Source organism: Myotis daubentonii, chromosome 1 (assembly GCF_963259705.1).
Source record: "Myotis daubentonii chromosome 1, mMyoDau2.1, whole genome shotgun sequence".
Taxonomy (NCBI): domain Eukaryota; kingdom Metazoa; phylum Chordata; class Mammalia; order Chiroptera; family Vespertilionidae; genus Myotis; species Myotis daubentonii.
This window is the reverse complement of record NC_081840.1, coordinates 71,926,572-71,951,091: the sequence shown is the minus strand read 5'-3', so window position 1 is coordinate 71,951,091 and position 24,520 is coordinate 71,926,572. Positions and strand designations below refer to the sequence as shown.

At 38.9% G+C, this 24,520-nt stretch overlaps 1 long non-coding RNA gene and 1 pseudogene across 1 annotated transcript in view; one reads left to right on the top strand and one right to left on the bottom strand.

Annotated features, from left to right (window-relative positions):
• Positions 1-24,520, bottom strand: part of LOC132239305 (uncharacterized) — a 358,468-nt gene that overhangs the window by 329,936 nt on the left and 4,012 nt on the right. The window lies entirely within an intron of this gene.
• Positions 11,929-12,247, top strand: LOC132220688 (large ribosomal subunit protein eL43-like; annotated as a pseudogene).

Here is a 24,520-nt window from a genome sequence, read left to right as displayed (position 1 = left end):
TGTTAATGTGATGAAAGCGAATCCAGGATGCTGTGAATCAAAGAGGCAGGGGTCTATTTTTAAAGAGGCCTGTGTTTCCCCAGCCTCTTTGCCAAGTATAGTTTTTCTGGAGAAGTCCAGCCTCCCAAATAGGTAAGCTTCCAAATGTTCCAGGAGAAACCTACCCAACATGGGACTGCCTCCCTCCCTTTACAAGGCTTTCAGCTCTCCATACATCATCCATGTAAATCACCAGACAAACAGAAGAGCTGTTCAACTAGTTCACTCCCCCTATTCATGAACAGATTGTTTGAGACATAATATGAATACTAATTAATGATAAAATATCTGTGAGTGTTTTGAAATATGGACAAAGATAGCACTTTCAGAAAGGTGCCCAGATAGGCCTTATGCAACAAGCCCCACCGGTCATATGAAGGGTCAGGGTGCAACTCAGAGATTTGAAAGCAAAATTGGCAGAGTTTTTGGCTTCAATTCAGTGGGAAATTGTGGATGACTTTTTTTTTTTTTAAGTGGTGGGGGTTGACTTTCTTTTTAACCTTTTCTCTCTGTTAAATTAGAAGAGTTTAAAATAATAACTCTCTGCACAGACAAATGGAGAGAAAAACAGTCCGAATCTGTTGGCGGGCTACTTGAGGAGATGAAGAAACGAGGCTCCAGCATGTTTGATCCTGGATTATGGTCTGTGCTCTGCAGCTAAAGGAATGAAAGCAGGTTGGGTGGGACCCAGTGCTGAGAGCCCGAGGCAAGGGCTGGGAAAGACACTGAAAAGAATATGACCCCTCTTCCATTCAATTCTCCTTTTATAAGTAGTTTGCTTAGTCTAAGAGAAGTGTACCCATAAAGATATGGGAAATATAAATTTCTGTTAAAGGGAAAAGCATAGTATCAAATTTGATTATGAATATAGTTAAAATCCCTTTTTTAGTTAGAGCCCAAGCCACGGCCATAACATGTTATTTCCCCTTCTTACCTTCTCAAACTGAATGTGCTACTTTCTCCTGAAAACCATTATAACATGCCCCAGCTAGTGTCAGAAACTTATCCTTTAACACACTAGTCTGATCTTGATATTTAACATGAACACTTAAATAGTTCTTTATAATTTTTGGACTTCAGTAATTGCAATTTGTTCTAATGCCAAAGAAAAGAGAAGAGGGCTATCTAAACTTAAACATAACAAAATTGACATCTGACCTTAAAGTTGCTTTTGAATTGAATTTTAACAATGGATTAGAGAAATTCATTTGTCTCACTCAAAGAAATAAAAAAGTGTGATGAAAACCTGATTTGGAAAAGAATTAATGTTGACCACAGTCTGTCTTTCATGTTCAGCTAGTCCTTATCTGCCTGAGGATTAAACCTGGGATTCCTACACTTTTCTGGAATTAGAGGATTCTTTCCAAGACTGATTGAAAGTTTGCTGTGTTCCAAACCTTTAGGGGGCATAAGAAATGATTGGGGTTTTTTGTGGGGTTTTTTTGGCATTTCAAGGATTTTCTTTGCATTCAACTAAATCTAGAAGAGATGTCAACAATTTGTAATTATCAAATGAGATGTTGTTAACAGTAGGTGCCTAATATGACAGTAAATCCATACAATAAGAAAAGAAGATGCATATTAAAGATAATTTATTGTGGATGTTAACTTGTGATACCACACACTCTTATGCTTTTTACATTTATTCATATTTCTCTTTATATGTATTCATCTTTCCCCCACCTCTCCAGTAGACCTGTTGTTAGTGTTTGAAAGTTACAGCAAGGCTTTTCCTAAATACATAGAAAAAAAGAGATATGAGAATGTCTTCTAACTTAACTGGAAAAATACACACAATGTCCTGGGGCAGGTTTTCCTCCTGATTGGTTATTGGGGTCAGCCTGACCCCTTGACTTGAGACTTAATATCTCGTACTGGGTCTTGCTTTCCAAAAGCCTTCTCACCTGGAATTTCTCATCTGGACACACACACAAAAAATGGATACCAAAGTGTATATAGCCCAACTGTTCATTTTGGTAGAAAACCTTTATTAACAGCAATAGCTAACATTACTGAGCCATTATGATGTGCCATTACTGTGCTAGGCATCTTATCTGCCTAATCTCATTTGATCTTTACATATCCATTGGTAGTTATGTCTATTTTGAAGATTAATACTCTTAGACTTGGAAATCAAGTAATTCACCCAAGGTTACACAGATAGTACATGGTAGACTTGGCACTCAAATGTAAGGCTGTATCATGTCAAAACCCATGCAGTCTTAACTACAAAGTCATATTACCTTTAATTTCCACTGTCATTTTCCTCATCTTTGGCTCTATTGATTATCCAGTCCATAATCCAATATTTCTATATAACACCTAATGGAGTTTCAGGATAATGTTTAATAAATTGTCCAAAGTTTTAAGAAGGATGCAAACTTACTATCAAATGAAGCCACAATGAAATAAGTGGAATAAGATGGTGGGAATATATATTCTAAGTCTGCTCCTTACAATCAGATTAGTGTGGTAGATAGAGCTCAGGCTTTGGAGACAGCAAGCCCTGGGTTATGTGCCCTTTAGATAAGTTACCCTGTGAAACTAGTTTTCTTGTCTGTAAAATGACAATCAGTATATCTATATTATGTGAGTACTTAAGAGGATGGCAGATAATGTACATGTAGTGCTCAGTACTTAGTAAACAATATATAACTGCTAATCTAATGTTGGATTTCAGGAAAATCATACAGTCCCACAAGCAAAGCAAATGTTTTGATAATACATGGGTTTGTTTTCTATATATACTTGGTAGCTTAACTACTTAAGAATTATGATAATAATTTCTTTGCTTTGACTTGGACTCTCACTCTGTCTTCATATTTAATGCTGTTGGTTTAGTCACCTGGATGAATTACAAGTTACTGCTCCTTATAATAGTCTGATAAAATATTAATAATTTAATACTAGTGAAAAGTTTGATTTAATGAGTTTTTAAATCATAACAAATTACCATTCTATCAAAGTTTACATTTATAAGTGAATTATGGTCACTTATTTATTCAGTAAACTTTTACTGAATGTCTTTATGTGCCAAGCACTAAATGTTTGCTGGGGATACCATATGAATATATATCACTCTATTCTGAAAAGCTCAAAGTCTAGGGGGAAGACAGCCATGCCAACAGAGAGCCATCAAATCACTTTAAAGACCAGTAAAAAGGTATTACAACAGTTTAATCAAGAGACAACCAGTAGCTGATCTGAGGCAGTGGCAATGGGTTGAAGTGCAGAGAACTTCTGTCCATTGATGATATTCACTAACTAGAGCTGATGGAATGTGATGCTTGATAGAAAGCATATTTGGGGAGGGCCGAGTGCAAAGGACAGAATCTAGGCCAGTGGTGGCAAACCTATGACACGCGTGTTAGAGGTGACACACGAACTCATTTTTTTGGTTGATTTTTCTTTGTTAAATGGCATTTAAATATATAAAATAAATATCAAAAATATAAATCCTTGTTTTACTATGGTTGCAAATATCAAAAAATTTCTATATGTGACACAGCACCAGAGTTAAGTTAGGGTTTTTCAAAATGCTGACACGCCGAGCTCAAAAGGTTCGCCATCACTGATCTAGGCTGGATCTCCGGTTCCTAGTTTGAGCTAGACTACAAGTTGTACAAGTTGTAAAAGTGATGTACTAAACAAAAATATTTTTTCCTTAAAATCTAGCACATGGAATCATCTGTGATATTTAAATCAATAAAAGAAAATGTAAGGGATAATGATGTTCAATATAAGTAGAGTAGATAAAATGGAAACAATAAAATTAAAAAGCTCACGAATACAAGTAGTTACATCACCATCATGTACATTAGATGTAATAATTTATGATGATGCAAATCACTGGGACAGAAATTTTAGATTATCTGTCCATGAATAATTTTGCATTTTCATTTCGCTTTTGTTCTATGGCAAATATCCAATATCCCAAGTCAACAGCATTTGGTACTTAAAAGCATACCAATGTCCTCAGTAAGGTGAGACTCAAATGTGGTTCTAACCTTCAGTGTTGAGACTAAGGCCCCAGAGGCATTTCAGCACCTGTGTGCCCAGCCTGTTCCAACTCGCTGCAGTCACTTAGCAGGAGAAAAGTCTAGATTACAAAAGGATATAGTCATTGGATTGGTCTGCTCTTTAAAAAGCTATTTGGAGTTTCAATTGCAAGCTGCTTGCTGAACAAAAATCCTCAGACACAATCAACCACAGGATTTCAACCAGACTCAAGTATTTCACAAAGAAATGGTACATCATTTGTCCAAAGAGAATGAAACACCTGTTTCTAAGAGTGATTTAAGTCAATAAGCAATAAACTAAATCTTTGTTATAAATGCTTTCTGGTGTCTGAATGACTGCTGCCCTTTTGGAGGGCAAAGTGCACAAAAGATTCAGCGACCTTGTGACTTGGCAGTCAAATAATTACCATTATGTTCAGTCAATGTAAATGAGCATGGCTGACAAAGCTGCCTCTGGTCAGCCAAGTGGACTTTTGACCTTAATGAGAACCTAGTCAATTAATACTTAAGGCAATAAAGACCTTTTGCTGATAAGTGAGACAGAACTCATCTTTTCCCAACCGGATTAGAGCTGCAAAGTGGTAAATTTTTAATTTAGGTAATATTCTCTTCTTAGCACCCTCTTATTTAGCTAACATGGTGAAATTGAACTGTGTAATGTGAAATATTTGATTCAACTATTTATGTTTAAAAGATTTTTAAAAAACAAACAATAATTCAGACACTAAAATGATAACTTCTGGTGTGCATTTGAATTATATGCTAATCAGCTGAAGATGGTCATAGAGTTAAAAAAAAAAAATACATGTTTTCTTAAAACTAAAAAAGTCCATATTGAAATTCTAGAGAAATTAATGAAATTTGGTGGAATTTTTTTTCAATTTGGGTCTCTTTTCTGGGAACTACTAAGATGGTAGTAGCTAGCATTCCAGAGACATAGAGTTTTCTTTTGAATTAAAAATAAACATGCCACTATTGGCTTTCATGAAGATATGGAAGTGATTTTAAAAGAAAAAGTTCTTTAAAACAGAAATTGTCACTTTTTAAAAATACATTTTTAAAACTGATTTCAGAGAGGAAGGGAGAGAGAGAGAGAGATAGGAACATCAATGATGAGAGAGGATCATTAATCGGCTGCCTCCTGCATGCCCCACACTGGGGATCGAGCCTGCAACCTAGGCATGTGCCCTGACCAGGAATAGAACAGTGACCTCTTGGTTCATAGGTCAACGCTCAACCACTGAGCTACTTTGGCCGGATATTTCAACAATATCAAAAGTATTGTCACTTTTAAGTAATAAAGTGAAGTCTTCTGTAACTTGATTGACATAAAGCAGCATCTCTTTATGTGCTCTAGGCTAGGTAAACAGTCTCTATGCTGAAATGAGGCTATAATTTGTAGGAACATCCAGAATTTCTTCCTGTTTACAACATCTATCTGACAACAAAAGAACACGTTTATTATTTCAGGTTAAAATTTATCATTTGGACACAATGACTAAAATTATAATTCCTTTCCTTCAACATTCTTCTTCTCTGTGAATGTTTTCCTTTTTAAACCTTGCAACTCAGATGATACATTTGAAAATGTATGCAATTGATATAGGAGACGAGATACAGCTCTTTTAAAAAATACTTAAAAAGCAGTAGCTGTGTATCTGCAATAATTGTTTCATGAAGCTTTTAATACAGATAAATATGCAAGTAAGTCATACTGTTTTGTGATTTTTTAAAATATAGTTTATTGATTTTTTTTTTTTTTTTTTACAGAGGGGAAGGGAGAGGGATAGAGAGTTAGAAACATCGATGAGAGAGAAACATTGATCAGCTGCCTCCTGCACGCTCCCCACTGGGGATGTGCCCACCACCAAGGTACATGCCCTTGACCGGAATCGAACCTGGGACCCTTGAGTCCGCAGGCTGACGCTCTATCCACTGAGCCAAACTGGTTAGGGCATCGTACTGTTTTTAAGACACCGTTTTTACACAGTGTATCACTGAAAACAGAACAACCATTCTGCATATTTAGATTCATAATGAGAAATATGCACCATTCAAAACTGGAGTTATTATCAAATTGTAGCAAGTAATAAATGGTTTGGGATAATAAGTAAAACATAGTCCAGGGCAGTAGTTATGTAGATTCCACTCCAAATTTGTTTGAGGGAAAACCGGCGTGTTTGAATTCTTTAGGAAATGTGCTTTGTTTGCTACTCAGAGCCTAAGCCAAGACAGACAAGTTCCTCATTGTCTTTTGCCATGAGCATATTTCCCTAGCTCATCCTTTCACAGAGAATAGAGCCTCTCCAGGGTGCTGGTTTATAGAAAGGTCTCAGATCCAACTCTGTGCAGCTCCAAAGTGCTCTTTTCTCTCCTGAGTGGCCATCCAAACACAAGCATTTGCGTCACCATGGCAAGTAATTCCAATCATTTCAGCTTCTGCTTTACCATTTGCTTCTAATTTGTTCTCTTATTGTGTGTGTGTGTGTGTGTGTGTGTGTGTGTGTGTGTGTTTACCTTCTGAGCTCAGTCACATAATTTTGATATTTTAGTCTGTCTGTTTTTTTATCCTTTTTTTAAAAAAAAAATCAGCATTTCTTTTTTTTAATTTTTTAATTTTATTGATTTTTTACAGAGAGGAAGGGAGAGAGATAGAGAGTTAGAAACATCGATGAGAGAGAAATATTGATCAGCTACCTCCTGCACATCGCCTACTGAGGATGTGCCCGCAACCAAGGTACATGCCCTTGACTGGAATCGAACCTGGGACCTTTCAGTCCGCAGGTCAACGCTCTATCCACTGAGCCAAACCGGTTTCAGCAGCATTTCTTAATTGTATGTTTTGGGACATTTCTCAGAATACCTATGGTTGCAAGAAATTTAATGTAGTTAAATGTAGATTTCAGATAAATAAGGAATACTCTTTTAGCATAAGTATATCCCAAATATTGCATAGGCCAGTGATGGCAAACCTTTTGAGCTTGGCATGTCAGCATTTTGAAAAACCCTAACTTAACTCTGGTGCTGTGTTACATATAGAAATTTTTTGATATTTGCAACCATAATAAAACAAAGATTTATATTTTTGATATTTATTTTATATATTTAAATGCCATTTAACAAAGAAAAATCAACCAAAAAAATGAGTTCGCGTGTCATATCTGACACGCGTGTCATAGGTTCGCCATCACTGACATAGGCCATACTTACACAAAAAGATTATTCATTGTTAATCTGAAATCTAAATTTCACTGGGCATTCTGTATTGTTATTTGCTATATCTGGCAACTCTAGAATCTAATCCATCGTATTGTTGGAAATGAAAGTCTGGGCTATATTTTAAGTATGACTTTGAGAAGTCAGACATGGGTAATGCATTTATTGAGTCACTACACATTTGAGAATGTGCATTTTTCTCAAGTACATCAATTTGTCTGATGCACATAGTTTTAACTTGAGAATTTTATAGACAATGTTCCATAGTCTTTGCAACTATAATTTGAAAAAAAATCCGAGTTTTTAAGTCTCTCTCCCATTTTTAAATGATTTCAGAGATGAAGGGAGAGGGAGAGAGAGATAGAAACTTCAGTGATGAGAAAGAATCATTGATTGGCTGCCTCCGGCATGCCCCCTACTAGGGATCAAGCTCACAACCCAGAAATGTACCCTTGACTGGAATTGAACCCAAGACCCTTCAGTCCATAGTCTGATACTCTATACTCTATACTGAGCAAACCAGCTAGGGCTGACCTTCAATTATAAATGATAGCTTTGCTGGGTAGAGTAATCTTGGTTGTAGGTCCTTGCTATTCATCACTTTGAGTGTTTCTTGCCACTCCCTTCTGGTCTGCAAAGTTTCTGTTGAGAAATCAGCTGACATCATATGGGCACTCCCTTGTAGGTAACTAACTGCTTTTCTCTTGTTGCTTTTAAGATTCTCTTTTTGTCTTTAACTCTTGGCATTTTAATTATGATGTGCCTGGGCGTGGGCTTCTTTGGGTTCCTCTAGTTTTGGACTCTTTGAGCTTCCTGGATTTGTAAGTCTATTTCTTTCCCCAGGTAGGGGAAGTTTTCTGTCATCATTTCTTCAAATAGGTTTTCAATATCTTGCTTTCTCTCTCCTTTTACTGGCACTCCCATAATGTGAATGTTGGTACGCTTGAAGTTGTCCCAGAGGCTCCTTACACTATGTTGATATTTTTGGATTCTTTTTTCTTTTTGCTCTTCTGATTGTTTTTTTTTACTTCCTCATATTCCAAATAATTGATTTGATTATTGGAATCCTCTACTGTTGAATACCTGTAAATTATTCTTTATTTCAGTTGGTGTATACTTAATTTCTGACTGGTCTTTTTTTATGTCTTTGAAATACTCCCTAAGATTCTTGAAAGTCTCACTAAGTCCCTTTAAGCTCTCATTAAGTCCCTTGAAGCTCTCATTAAGATCCTTGAACAACCTTATTACCATTGTTTTGAACTCTGTATCTAGTAATTTGCTTGCTTCCATTTCTTTCATTTGTGTTATGTTTCTTTGTCTCCCCATTTTGGCTGCTTTCCTGTGTTTGTTTCTAAGTATTAGGTAGAGCTGCTATGTCTCCTGGAATTGCTAGAGTGGCCTTGTTTAGGAGGTGTCCTGTAGAGCTCAGTGGCTCAGCCTCCACAGTCACTTGAGCTAGACCCTCTAGGTGTGCCTCTGTGTGGGCTTTGTGCACAGTCTTGTTGTAGTTGAGCCTTGATTGCTGTTGGCATCACTGAGAGGAGTTTACATCCAGGAAAATTGGCTGTGAGAACCAGTTGTGACTACAGTGGAAGAGCTGCTGTGCAGGAGACACCCCTATAAAGCAGGATTTTTTTTCAGTGGGGCTTTGGTGCTCATTGAGTCTGCCCCTTGAGTGTGTTGCTTATGGATGTGTAGAGCTGTAATCTGGTATGGTCTGAAGCTGTCTATGGAGTGCATTGGCTCTGGGGCTTCCAGGGATGTGCAAAGTTAGCCACTTCCTGGGGCCACCCAGGAGGAACTACAGAGAGATCTGCAGAAGGCTGCTACTTGTATTGGGCTGGGAAATGCCCAGGGTGGGGCTCATTTTTGAAGCAAGGCAGGCTGGTGCTAGTGCCATATCTTGGGCCTCTTATTGATAAGTGTGGGCCATGTTGATGCCAGTTGCTACTTGTTTGAGAGATTTTAGAAAAGTCTGAAGCCTAAGCAGGGACAGGCCATTCATATGGAAAAGCCATTGCAAACAACTTGGGTGGGGCTGCAAATTGGATGAGACAGGGTCTCAGGTAATCAACAGGGTGGAGCCCACAGTGTAGGCCATGCTGATGGAAATTCAGATATGGCTGCCAGTCAGCTCTGCAATGGGGGAGGTCCTAGCACAGTAACAATGACCTCTGTGAGCACCTCTGTCTGGGAGAAAGCTGACCCAGAGTTCCTGCCCTGATGCCCAACAATCCAGTACTTCCATGTATGTTCTTGGACCCCCCAAAGCAACCTCCTGGTGCTGTCATGCAGAGGAAGCCGGACTGTGTAAGTTTGTGCACCAGCCCTTTAAGAGGGACTGCCTGGGTCTCCAGCAGGCTCCCTGTCTGTCACTCAGCCACAATCCCCACTGGTTTTTATAGCCCAAAGTTATGAGGATTTCTCTTCCCAGCTCTGGAACCCTGGGCTGGGGTCTGGTATGGGGTTGGGACTCCTTGCTTCTCACTGGAGGCCTGCACAGTGGAGATACCCCTCCCAATTTAAAAAAAAATAAACAGCCCTAACCGGTTTGGCTCAGTGTATAGAGCGTCGGCCTGCAGACTGAAAGGTCCCAGGTTTGATTCCGGTCAAGGGCATGTACCTTGGTTGCAGGCACATTCCCAGCAGGAGGTGTGCAGGAGGCAGCTGATCGATGTTTCTCTCTCATCGATGTTTCTAACTCTCTATCCCTCTCCCTTCCTCTTTGTAAAAAATCAATAAAATATATTTAAAAAAACAACAACAACAACAACAAAAACAAAACACCACACCACATGTGGATGTTGGACCAGTCCATTCCTTGCATCTTCCCCTTTTGATGTACTTTTCTTGACTTTTCTAATTATAGGACTTCCATTCAGCCAGATTTTAGATGGTTCTGAGTGATAATCGTTCTGTATCTTAGTTGTAATTTGTATGTGGTTGTGGTAGGCAGCAAGTACTAGCATTTACCTATGCCACCATCTTGATTCTCTCTTTCCATTGCTGTGTTTCTTCTTTGCTATTTTTAATACATTAATATTTTTCTTGTGTTATTTTTCTCTTGATTTATTTATTTTATTCTACCATCTTCCTTTTCACTTATTCCTTTATTATCTAATATTTAGGCTATTATTTCATAAAGTTAAAGTTATTTTCAATTTTCTTAAGTGTACAAAGCAGTTGCAAATTTTTTATACCATATTTTTAAGTGCATTTCTAAAGTCTTCCTTCTATCTAAATTCTGTATGTTGTATTGTTTTTGCTTCCTTTTTTCTTTCTTTCTTTTTGGTGGAAACAAAATTTATTTGATGGCTTTCATTTCTGAATAGAGCCATTCTATCCAAACCATCCTTATCCTAAAATAGTGCAGGGATATTCCCTTTGCTTTTGCTTTTTGAATGCCTGGGAACTTAGTAAACTCTTTCAGAACATATGCAGTGGGCATATGACAATGTTCAGTATTATTTGTTTTGTGTCTCAGATATCATATTAGAGGGGATGGAAGAAAGGGTGAGGGAATTTTGTTTTGAAGCCCCTCCTTCATTTTCCTCATACATCAGTAGAGTTCAGAGGTGGGTACGTATCCTGGACTTCACTTTGTTTTCCTATGTTAGCAGAACCCAGATATTTTCCCCTGTGATCTATGTTGGTTTGACAGCACATTTTTCCCTGCCTCCTTGATTTTGTTGGCTGCTGTTTGTTGTTCTTGATCAAGCTAATCACTACATATAGATTATCCCCCACCTCTCTCCTTCCCTCCTCCTGGACCCAGAAATGAAATGACCAAGCTCAGTGGCTCTACATGCCAGGCTCCATGTCATTGTATTGAAACAGTAAGGGATAGGTACATCTAAAGGAATCAACACATATCTACCTGCTCTATTTTAACTCTAAATTTCTGATATAATTGGGAGGATATCAGTTTTTTTAAACAAGTTTATTCATATATCATCCTTCATTACTACTCTCTAGAAGAGGAATTCTGTGCAGATTCCTACCATCTTATTCCAATTTGATTTAAATTGTGCTGCATTTGGATAACACATTTGATCCTTCCCTAGTTGTAGCATTTATCATACGTTTTTGGTGTTTCTTTTGCTTCTTTTGTTAACTTTTGGTAATTTCTACAGAAAAAAACATTGTGAAACTACCCTTATGTTGCCTGTCATCCTTCCTCTAGTTGCCCATTAATATATATATCCTTGGGAAAGTAATTTTACTTTTTTAGATGTCAACTTGTAAAATGAGGGGGCAGACAAGTGACTCATGGTGTCCTGTCTATTTCCATGATGACATGAATCAATAGAGTATGGTTGTTGTTTTTTCACTATAATGTCAACATACAAAAAAGCTGAACAACGAATCTGGCACTCTGTACCTTGCCTAGTTCATAGGCAAAGATTAACTTACTCCATAGTTAGTATTCCAATATATGACATCAAATCCCCTTGCCTCAAAATTGGCCTTAGATATGTGTACAAACAGTTCATCTGCAGTAACAGGAGGAAGGCAGATGTAGATAGAATATTAAGTTGTATAGGAAATTTTCCTCTGATTGCTTTTTATTAGCTCTGTGGATTAAGATCATCATCTAAGAGTTAAGAGATAGGAAGAGTTGTTCCTCTCTGGGTTTGGACCTAGTTGCAGTGATATGGCTGAATGAACCAAGAAGGTCGGAACTGTCAGTACATATAGGACCCACTACAGCACAGGACCCCTCAGGAAAATGGTGATGAAAATTGAAATTAGCCGGTACACCAAGTACACTTGTTCCTTCTGTAGCAAAACCCAGAGAAAGAGACAAGTTGTGGGGATCTGGCCCTGTGATTCCTGCATGAAAACAGGAGCTGGTGGTGCTGGACCTACAACACCACTTCTGGCCTCACAGTCAAGTCTGCCTTCAGAAGACTGAAGGAATTGAAGGACCAGTAGAAGCGCCACAATTTGAAACATTGCCAGCCTATAATAAATGGGTTCATTTATATAACAAAAAAGGGAGGAAGTGTTTAAGGTCTGGGATGAAAGGAAAAATTGTGAATTAGTCATTAAGGAGTGTCAGAGAATGAATGGATTAGAGACTATGTAGTAAGATTGCTGGGTTGGCACAAAGTGCTCAGTTAGGATGAAAGGTCAGAGATTTAAAGTAGACCCATCAGCATGATGGTGGTTTTCTTTGTGAACTAAACTTTAGCCATGTTTAGGTGCCCAGGTACAGGAAAATAGTGAGCAGTGACCTGGATTTAAACAAGGTTGGAGTTTTATCAAGTGAGTGTAATGGAGGAAGGAAGAAAGGAGCAAGGAAGATAAAAGCAAATGCATGGATGCAGTGATTATAATGATGGACTAATATATCCCCTAAAAAAAGAAGAAAGAAAGAAAGAAGAAAGAAAGAAAGAAAGAAAGAAAGAAAGAAAGAAAGAAAGAAAGAAAGAAAGAAAGAAAGGGAGAAAGAAAGAGAGGGAGAAATAGAGAAAGAAAGGTGGCAGAGAGATAAAAAAAAAAGAGGACAAGAGGGGACTAAGAAGCATTAAGAGATGATAGAATTAATGACTATAGTTCCTAGTGCCCATTGGAATCAGATTACTACAGGGAGTGAAGTGGAAAGATAGATGGCAATCAGAGAGGAAAAATGCTTGAAATGGTATTATGGAGTTCTTATTAGTAAAATGAAAAGGCTCATGTATGACCATGAGATTTAGTGTCTGTGGATGCAGAAGAGTGGCAGGTATTGGAACGACTACCTTGTCTACTTTGGAAGGATATTGTAATTACTAAGAATTGACCTAGAATCTGGAGTTAAATATGTAAGGAATAAGGGGGAACTTTTTAATAAGAAGTTTTGAAACATTTTTTTCCTATCAGATTTGCAAAAAGGAAAACTATGGATAGGTTCTAATATTGGCCAAGTGGGGCAGAGTAAGGAACAGCATTTTCATCAGTAGTCAGGCAATATTTACCTTTATTCTCATACTTTCACTCAGAAATTTTATTATAGGAACTAGAGGCCCAGTGCACAAAATACATGCACGGGGGGGGGGGGTCCCCTCAGCCCGGCCTGCACCCTCTCTCAATCCAGGACCTAAACCGGCAGTCAGACATCTCTCTCCCAATCCGGGACTGCTGGCTTCTAACTGCTCGCCTGCCTGATTGCCCCTAACCACTCTGCCCCAGCCCCCGCCACAGTGGCTTCATCTGGAAGGATGTCCAGAATGATGTCCAAAAGGTTGTTTGGCTGTCAAGTCTAATTAGCATATTATGCTTTTATTATTATAGGTAATAATAAGAAAAAAACATGGGCCTTTAGGGTTAGACCTAAGTTAAATTCCAGGTTTTTTTCTACTTTCAAACTTGTGATCTTGGACCACCTAATTAATATCCTTCTAACTGTTATTTTGATTATGTTAAAAAATGAGATTAAAATATCTTCTATGGGGGGTGATTATAAGGACTAGATGAGTTAATGTAATGGAAAACACAAGATTTATAACTAGATTTCAATAAATGATAGCTATTTTTGTTATTGTTAGTGGTAGAAAACTCATGAGATTAGAAAATTACTTATGGGTTGAATGCTACTATCAAACTGGGATGGTTGGTAAGGATTTATGAATTGTTCACATGGCCTTAGATTCAGTTGGCTTATTTGTAATCATCCTTAAAATTCAAATCAATAGTCATTTTTCAGTGCTTCTACGTGTATGATGTACTGTTTAGACTCAAACAGAATTCAAGATTCTTGTCCTCAAATAGTTTCCAAGCAAGTGGGGTAACAGATGAGCCAATAGCAAACTATTGTATAAGACGAAGTATAATAAGAGCTCAGGCATTTAAAGAAATTAACACCTGGAGAATATTATGCTAAGTGAAATAAGCCAGTCAGAGAAAGACCAGGATGACATGATCTCACTCACATGTGGAATCTAAGGAACAAAATAAACTGATGAACAAAATAGAACCAGAGACATAGAAGCAAGAAAGAGACTGAGGAATCTCAGAGGGAAGGCAGGGGTGGGTGAGTGGGAAGAGAACAACCAAAGAACTTATATGCATATATACATAACCCAAGGACACAGACAATAGGGTGGTAAAGGCCTGGGGCGAAGGTGGTTAGAAGGGGTCAATAGAGATCAAAGAGGACATCTGTAATACTTGCAATGATAGAAATAAATTTTAAAAATAAGAAATGATTATTCTCTATTTTGAGTGATAAAGGAAGGAAATGAAGAAAAGCAGCAACTACTACCATTTTAGTTGTGATGTTAACACAGATAAAAAGGGATCTCTTTGGTAATACAGCTAATACTGGGCAGAGGTTGCATTCAAACACTATCTGCTCAAGCCCCAAATTGATGCTTTCAACTTCTACACTAAACACCATACACTATTTTAGATGCTATCCTATATAATAAAAGGCTAATATGCAAATAGACCAAATGGCAGAACAACCGAACAACTGGTCACTATGACGTGCGCTGACCACCAGGAGGTGGTGCACGCTGAACATGGTGGATGTCACCAACTGGCGGCAGAGCTTGAAACATGGGCGTCAGCCATGGCGGGATGGTGGAGCAGGTGAGCGGGGGCACCAGACCAAGGCAGGGTGCCATACCTGTCATTGGGGCGAGCCTCTGGTGGTTACTGAAAATTCTTTGTTCCCACCTGCCATGGTCTTGCTCGGCGCTTGCACCTGCTGCCAGCGCCAGCACCAGCCCCGCTCACACCCACTGCTGGTGCCAGAGCCGCCACTCACACCTGCTGCTGGTGCCCAGCACTTTCCCCAATTGCTTGGTGCTGTCAGCAGGTGCGAGCGGTGGCTGCTGGACCCAATTGCCCCTCAGGGCTTTTCCACCTCCCCTTGTTCTTGAAAGGCAACTGGGGCTGGCAGCTGCCACTCGCACCCACTGCCGGTGATGGCCTCACTCACATCTGCTGCCAGTGCTGGCCTTGCTTACGCCCACTGCCGGGACCCAGCACTGGTCCCAATCGCTTGGCACCGTCAGTGAATGTGAGCAGTGGTTGCTGGCCCTGATCGCCCCTGAGGGCTTCTTCATCTCCCCTTGCCCCTTAGGGCGGTCAGGGTAGCAGCCACTGCTTGCACCTGGCACTGGCCCCAATCACTCTGTGCCGTCAGCGAGTGCAAGCGGGGCTGGTGCCATCAGTACATGGGAGCGGTGGTGGGAGCAGCGCTGCTGGCAGACAGAGGACCAGGGCCACAGTCGGAAGGGCAGGACAGGGGTGCAGATATGGGCTAAGACCTGCCCCTGTGCCCACTGCAGCCTTGTGGTCCACAGTTCCTTTCAAGGTGCACGAATTCGTGCACTGGGCCCCTAGTAGTTTTATATTTATGTAATGACTGATATTTGTTTTCTTGGATTAGAATGGATACACTTACTAGTAGTTATTGTTTGGCTGCTTGAGTTTTTGTTTACAATGCCACTTGATGGTAATCCTTCCATAAAATTTTTACCAGTTTCTTGATTTGAAAAGCTGGTGCAGAAAAAGTGACCATAAGCAGCAAATGAAGTCATGCTGTCAGAGCTGAGGCAAGAATTACTTTCTGCTTACAAAATCATGTTATTGGCAGTAGCTGCTTTTCCTTGCTAATGGACAATATTTTATGATATTTCACTATGTTTCTTGCTTTAATTAACTACACAAATGGTACACCATCTTCAGAAGCAAATACTACTGAGAACTGAGCCATTTGGTGAGTGAATGCCCAGATCTGCACCTCAGGAATGACATTGTCTTGGGCAAACTTTTTAGTATTTCTTTAACACCTTAGAAATTCAGGAATGAAAAATGTTGCTTAAACAATTTTGTCATTTAATCACTTTTTATTTTGCATCATAATCCTGTATAATAAAAGGCTAATATGCAAATCAACCAAATGGTGGAATGAGCGGTCGCTATAATTCACACTGACCACCAGGGGGCAGACACTCAATACAGGAGCTGCCCCCTGGTGGTCAGTGTGCTCCCACTGCTCAGCCAGAAGCTGGGTTCATGGCTGGCAAGTGTAGCAGCCGTGGCAGGAGCCTCTCCCACCTCTGTGGCAGCGCTAAGGATGCGTCAGTCGGACATCTCCTGAGGGCTCCTGGGCTGTGAAAGGGCGCAATCCGGGCTGAGGGATCCCCGAGTGCATGAATTTCATGCACTGGGCCTCTAGTTATTTATAAACTAATTTTATTTGCCTTACCAATGTATAAGCTAGGTTAAGGCAGCAGCTGAAGTAGTATCTTGCACATGAGCAATAATTATTGTATGAATGATTCATAAACCTGAAATATTTCTAGGGAATGTTTATATATTTAATGTTTAAGAAAAACAGCAGTATTAGGTTATAATTCAATATGATAATGTAAGCTTTGAAGAATAAAGGCTTTTTAGCTTTCAAAGTCCTTTGAAGGCAGAAGCTATATACAAATGGCAATTTTTAATGCTCAGATATACCAAATAATGTTTAACTAATGTTTTGAAACAATATAAAATAAGAATGGTTCATAATGCAATCAGCATTTTTAAAAAATTACAAACTATAGGCTTTCTATGGTACTGTGCCCCCTTCCCACTTTTTCCTCTCCTCCAGGAACTGGAAGAGTCCCTGGAATGACCTGTTAAATGCTGTGCTTTCTCTACAGCACTTTGGTGTGAAATCTTTTTCTCCTTCTGAAAGCTGGAGGGAGCTTCCCAAATGATTGATTGGTGAGGTGTCCCCTGGACACACTGGTGCAAACACCATGCAACCGCTGATTGATGTGCTCGCTCTCTCACGAACACATTCATTTTCTCTTCTCTAACTCACACAATTTATTCATCCCATGATGCATTTATGCATCCATTATCACTGTCTTTCAATTTTTAAGCAGGTGAAAAGATGAAAACTTAACGCTTATAAGGTTATAAGGCTTATAAGGCAGGCCTATCTTAAGTAAAATAACCGATCTTCCCAAGTATGCAGAAGATTTCTTTTACTCTGATTAATTACAAATTGAAAACAGCTTTGGAAGTGTGAAAGAAGATAGCATGGCCATCTATATACTTGGGTCGAGTCAGCTATAAACACCTGGGCTAATATGGAGATAAGGAGACCAAAATTCTAGTTAGGGTTCTATCATTGCTTGTGAGTTTGATAAAGACAAACTTCTTGGACTTCAGCTTCCTTATCTGTAAAATCTGAGGGCTGAACCACATGACTTTGAAGGCTCCTACTAGCGACAGCGTCTGTGGTTCCCTAACTGCCACTGACAGGTCAGAACACCTTGAAGAAATCTGACACTCAGGAGAAGTTCAGAACAAAGTCACTTTTGGGAGGTATGTTAATCATTAATGTAAATTAAATATGAATAATTTGCCCACTCAGGAAAAATATGGGCAATTTAAAAATTAAAAGAATCTATCATAGGTCAAGGTTCTATAAAACCAGAAAAAAATTCTCTGATTCATATAAAGTTTAGGAGCAAACATTAATGTTATCGATATTTCTGGGTCATTGTTTACATTGGAGTAAGAGAGGGAAATTAGGAGGGAAAGTAGAACCTTAGTGTAAGAATGGGGTTGCCTTTGGTTTTACAAAGGAGAGCAAGGCTTGTCTGATGCCAGGGAAGAGTCGCTTTTATCTTCCAGGAAGACTGATTTCCATGCGGTCCATCACTTCCATGAACTGCAGAAGAGCATTTTCAAATCAACCAAACCTACACATTTCAACTTTTCATGAAATTGTGCATTTGAAATGTCTTAATAGCCTCCCAGAATAAAATAATTTACAGTGTTATTTGTAAAAAAAAAAAAAAAGTGAAAACACAGAAGAAGGTTTAAGGGACAGGGTCCAGGACATTCTGAAGCAAATACTAAGAGTCTGAGAGGCAAGTTCCGTTAGCTTGTTAAAACATACTGGGGAACATTTATTCCTTCATCCATTATATTCTGATAATATTTGTTGAGCACTTGATTGTCAGGCACAATCTCTGTTAATTTTGTTCATCCATATATCCTTACTGGAGGATATTTAGATGATAATGTGTATATTGTGATATCAGTTATCACACCCCACCCGTCTCCCTGCCCGTGTCTCCCTTGTTAATAGTATTTTTTCTTGAATGCTCTGCCTGCCTTTTACTGAGCATTGGGATTAGTGCCAGACTGCAGTAAGCAATTTGTTCATCCTTGGAGAGCCCATTTGCACTACCCCATGATACGGGCATTTAAATGATTTTATTCGTTCACCTGTGTTGAACATTAAGAGGGTAAATTTTCAGCCCAGGGATTTGGCTTTAAAACTCCAATTGATGTTAATGAGAATTGGTAATGAGCCCCTTCTTCTTAATTAGTGGCACCATACCTGTGACTGTAGGAGGCATGGCTCAGCCGTGGGGAGCTTAACGAGGTGATAACAAGGAGAAAATGTTTAAGCCTGGATTTTGGCCTGGTCCATACTTTACTATGCAAACATACTTTAGGACCTGATGCTTTAAAGTAAATTTATTACCTGGCTTTTATGGCTATAGAGACCTTCCTTACGAACAATCGGTCTTTCCTATGAAAAATACCCTTGTTCCGTAGAAAAGAGTGACGCAGAAAAAGCTCAGTCAAAAGAGCAAGAATATGATCAGATTTTCTCTCCTTATTTATGCAGACCACATCTGAGGATCAACAAACTCTCCCTTGCTGTTCTATTGCCTCAATTAAGGAAAACCACAGCTTATCAACCTCATTCCACACCAAGGGGCAGCATGCTTTCCTTTAGGTAAATCGAGCCTCTAAATATCATTCAGGGCATTACAGGGAGGAGTTCAGGAATTAAGAGTCTGACTTTCCTAGCACCTTTCCTTGAATATTATATGATCATTTTGGTATGTGGATACAAACACAAGGTTTGATCTTGCGTATCTATCTACTTGAACTGCTTCTTACTGCCACAGCACACGACCTAATGCAGGAAGAATAAAATGATCAAAGAATAATGAAATTTTCACTGTACCTAGAAAAGGACATAAAAGTTGGATTACTGATTTTGTTTGAATGATGTGCTGTAATTTCATACGCCAACAGAGTGGAGCACAAATCCTGGCCTGCCAGCTTTCATTACTGGAACTCACTTTCCTGCCACTAAATAACTTCTACCAAGTCACAAAATAAAACTGGATTTCTTAACTTACTGAAAAGGAATCTCTTTAGCCCTGAGTAATTAAGAGGAACTTCGAGACTGTGGAAGACCTGCTTCGATTGGGAGAGGAGGGGAAATGCCTGAATGCAGGTCTGTTACTATTTCTCTGGTTTGCAATTATTCCCATGCCAAAGATAAAGTAATATGCAAGCAATTTCTAAATCTTTACCGTATCTCTTTGCCCACTTAACATATTGTTTTCGATTCTTCCAACTGGTTTCTCTGTGCTAGTTTAAAAATAGTAAAAATAAAAGTAAAAAATGTACATCAAGACAAGAAATAAAAACCAGGTAAAATGTGAAAGTGGCCAGATTTCATGGCTGCATACACCATTTGCTTCTGCCTTCCCACATTCAAAGAGCAAAAGCTGAAACCCAGATTAACCATCAACAGTGACATTTTGCTGATTTTAAAGGGGAAATGTGTGGATGATATTATAAAATCAATGGCAAACACCGCAAAGGGCATACCCATAATCACATTAGGAATCCCTGTGTAACTGACGGTATATGCTATACAAGTGACAAACTATCTCACACTTATTTAATTGGCAAGAGTTTGGTAGCAAAAACAATGTATACCAATGAAATTAGAATTTTACTCAATCTAGACCAGCTAGATATAATACCCAATGATGATTATATAATTAAAGGGCAAGTGATACTTAAAATTTTTGTGCATTATAGCTTTTCTTCCTTGTTCTAATAATATCTCTAATGAAAACATGTCTAAAGCATCAGAATTAAACAATGATTAAAGATGGAGAGCTTACAGGATTGGAGGACCTATAGAATTACATGCCAAAATTCCAGATCTTTGAAATATTTTGTAATTACTCAAGAAAGAAGTGGTCTATCTGGCTGAACAAATTAGAAATGTACACCTTTTACTGAAAACACGATGGCTCATGTACTTTCAGGGACTGGTGTCCCTGCACTTGTCTCTTGAGAAAGCAGCTTCTTATGAAACATATTTATTCCTGTGGATGTAATTATTCCACAACCTGGAGAAAACTTGGCATAATATAAGGAATTAGGAAAAATTTGTGATTAGAGAAAAATAACTACAGTGAAAATATTGAGTGCTTAGATTAAAACAGGTTTGGGAATGAGAGAACTTTTCATGGTTACATTCCCTTTTCAAAGTATAATTTCCTTTCTCCCCCCCCCCCAAAAAAAAAAAGTGAACCTTAGAAATATTTAGAGAGCTACATGGTATAAATCTAAATTCCTGGGCATAACAAAGACATGTATAAATTATTTTATGTAAAATTCTTTATGGTGGAATTAATAATTATTAAAACTTAAAAAAAAACTCCCATAGTCTTTCTAAACTTTTTTATTTATTGATTTTTTAGAGAGAGAGAAGGGAGGGAGGGAGGAAGGAAGGAAGGAAGGAAGGAAGGAAGGAAGGAAGGAAGAAAGAAAGAAAGAAAGAAAGAAAGAAAGAAAGAAAGAAAGAAAGAAAGAAAGAAAGAAAGAAAGAAAGAAAGAAAGAAAGAAAGAAATTTGTTGCTCCACTTATTTATGCACTCATTGGTTTTTTCTTGTATGTGTATTGGGCGGGGATGGAACCTGCAACCTTGGTGTATCAGGACAACGCTCTAACCAACTGAGCTACTCAGCCAGGGCCTCCATAGTCTTTATATTGGTTATTTTTTACTTCTTGTCTTTTTGCAGGACAGATTTATGATCTTGGTGCTGCTTAAATAGAGAATAGAAAGTAATATGCTGATCCAATGTGGGCATTAAACACGTTAAAAATAGGATATTAGTTCTGAATTTGGAGCTGATAATGTCTTTTCTGCTATCACTTAAGTTTGTGCAATGTGTTAGGGAATGGGGAAAACTGGCATAACATAAAAGTCGATTAAAATACTTACCAGCACAGCATGAGGTAATAGGGAGGGCAGTCAACCAACTTCCGATAAAACTGTACAAGATATAACCTACTGGCTTAACCTTGTGTGTCTTCAAACAAAAGGCCATGCCAACAAGGAGCTCCACAACAGCGAAGAGAGGCTTACTGTTAAAACAGATAACTTATGTCCTCACCACAGGGTGAGGTGCTATATAAACCAGAGAAACCTCCATTTAATAAACATCAAACTAAGAACTTGGGCTTTCCCCCCTCCACTAAATTCATGTAACGGGACAATTTAAATTTATGTTGCGGCCAATATAACCTCAAGGTTTTGAAGGTACGGTACAAGAAACACATAATATAAAAGCTTTTATGTGATATTTTATACCTACTATTGCTGAATATGTTTTGAATTTCTACTTTTAGAATGAAATTAGAGAAATTTTGTTTCAAGTATTATATACCTAAGTACCCACTGTGTATCATCTGTGCTTGGATCTGGAAAGACAGGGACAAACAAGATATAGGATCCAAGAAACTCAGAATGAGAAAGGAGAAGAGGAAAGTGGAGGAAAGTATTGAAGTAATATTGGAAGTGCTTTAGCAGATCTGTGTGTAAAACTTTGTGAGCAGGCAGATATGGTGCTAATTCTTCACTATGATTTTAAACTTTGTATATGTAATTTTACATTTAATTTTTTTAAATGTACATTCAGCCAGACCGGTTTGGCTCAGTGGATAGAGCGTCGGCCTTTGGACTGAAGGGTCCCAGGTTCGATTCCGGTCAAGGGCATGTACCTTGGTTGCGGGCACGTCCCCAGTGGGGGGCGTGCAGGAGGCAGCTGATCGATCTCTCTCATCGATGTTTCTGGCTCTCTATCACTCTCCCTTCTTCTCTGTAAAAAGTCAATAAAATATTTAAAAAATAAAAATAAATAAATGTACATTCATATAGAATTCCAGTGTGTTACTTAGTGAGTCAGTCACTTTTGATGTGTGTCACCCATAGTTTTCATGAGTTGTACCAAGCAATCTACACATATGTTCACTTAGTCTCCCTTGAGAAGAAGGTCATTGTGATAAAACTGATGTCAGGCTGTGGAAGTTTCTTTTTGAAAAACTCATTGTCTCTATTTATAAAACTAAACTGAGTAATCATTTACACAACTTCCCAAATTAGTCATAACAATCTTGATTTCTCCATTTTTCTATTCCTCCTCCTCCATCTAATCAGTCAATGGATTCGTATCAGTTCTACCTCAGCAATGTCTCTTTAAGTCACGTATGTCCTCTCCAACCCTATTGCCACTGCCTCAGTCCACATCCTTCCCATGTTCCCATGCCTCCTTCTCTCTTGTTCTTCCAGGTCCAGTTATCAAGTTTTTTTTCTAAAGGTCAAGGCTGATCCTCTCACTCTCATGCATAGAAATTATTTGCTTGCTTTGTTGTCTGCAGGATAAAACTTAAACATTCCCCAGAAATGAAGTCCCTCTCACAGAAAGGAAAACTGATTGCCCTGGAGTTTCTGTATTCTTCCTCGGGTAGTTTCCCAGACATCCAGTTGTTTGCCTGCTCCTAAGCAGATAGAACCTTCGGGGCTCCTTGAGTTGGCAGTAGACTCTTCGCTGCCAGCACTCCCATAGTGCGTCAGTTCTTATCTCTGTAACTGCCCGTTTTGCTTTGTAATGTATCATCTTTCATGTCTGCTTCCTTTTATTTCTACCTTTTTCTATTGAATCATAAGTTCTTGTACACAGTTTACTACATAGGCATATCCAGTAAATCAAAGCAAGTAAAACCATGACACTCCTTTCATTCAGTTATAGCACAAACAATATTGCTATCTATAATTATAAAAGCATAATATGCAAATCGAATGAAGGACCGAACAGCAGAATGACCATCCGGACGACCACATTATGACACACACTGGTGCCAGGCCAGCCAAGGGGGGTGCGATGTGCTTGGTGGTGGGGGGGGGCGCCACCACCCCACGATCATCCTGCAGAGGGAGGCCCAGGCCACCAGCCAGCAGGGCAATCAATTGGGGGGCTCCGTGATTGCCCCAAAGAGGGAGGTCCAGGCCACCCTCTGTGGGACTATCGGTTTGGGGCCTCTGCGGAACTGGGGAACCAAGGGGCTGTAGCAGTACATGGGCAGCGCCAGGCCAAGGTGGATGCGGGCAGGGGGGTGGGGCCAGGGCTGCAAAGCCTGCAGCCAGGGGAAGGAAGGCCTACCCTTGCACGAATTTCATGCATTAGGCCTCTAGTTAATAAATAATACCAACAGCAAACACTTACATAATACAATGTGACTGACACTATTCTAAATACTTTCCATACAGTAGCTCATTTAATTCTCAAGCCAATAGGTACTATTATAACATTTATAAAAGAGGAAATTAAACTATAGAGAAATCAAATAATTTTCCCAAGGCTGTTCAAGCATCCCCAAAATTTTTATGAAAGATGTCCAATGGTTTTTGAAGAACCATAAACAATAATCATGGGTTTTGTGTTTAAATTGTTTTTGGAAATTCTAGGTTAAATAGACATAAAAAGTTTCATCACTGCAGTACTTTGCAGGGTCTTGACTCTGCCAACAAGTATTGTGACACATAAAACTCCACAAAGGCCACACATGCCCCGATTCTCTAGACACAACCTTTTTGGTAGCCAAGCATCGTGTGGAACTAAGGATCCATGAAACACTTTGAAAAACACCTCTGGAAGGTTACTTAAGGTGACACAACAAAATCTGTTATCAATTAATTCTTGCAGTCTCTTCCTTTTCCTCTCTTCCCCAGGCCTGAGATGGGTCCTCAGTTCTGTGGTCCTGCCTAGAGGCAGAGGGGAACAAATAAACTGTCAAAAGCAGGAGTTAACTTCCTGTCTTCCTTCTCCCCTTTGGATTTACAGATACTTTCATTACATATTAAAAATGCTTTTTATCATTTTTTCTGGTTTTGCATATAGTTCTTAATTGTAAACTACAGTATAAAGGTTTTTATGTTATAGCTAGAAGACTTCACTAACTTTCAATGTCTAGGTCAGAGATGTACATGATAATTGTATCAACCTTCAATTGAGCCTCTCTGTGTTTCTAAAGGCAGCAGTGGGATGTGTACAGTTAGCCATCATGAAACCCGGGTCTGAGCCAACTAGCTGTGAGGGTTTACTATATACCCCAGTTTCCTTATCTGTATATTAAGGAT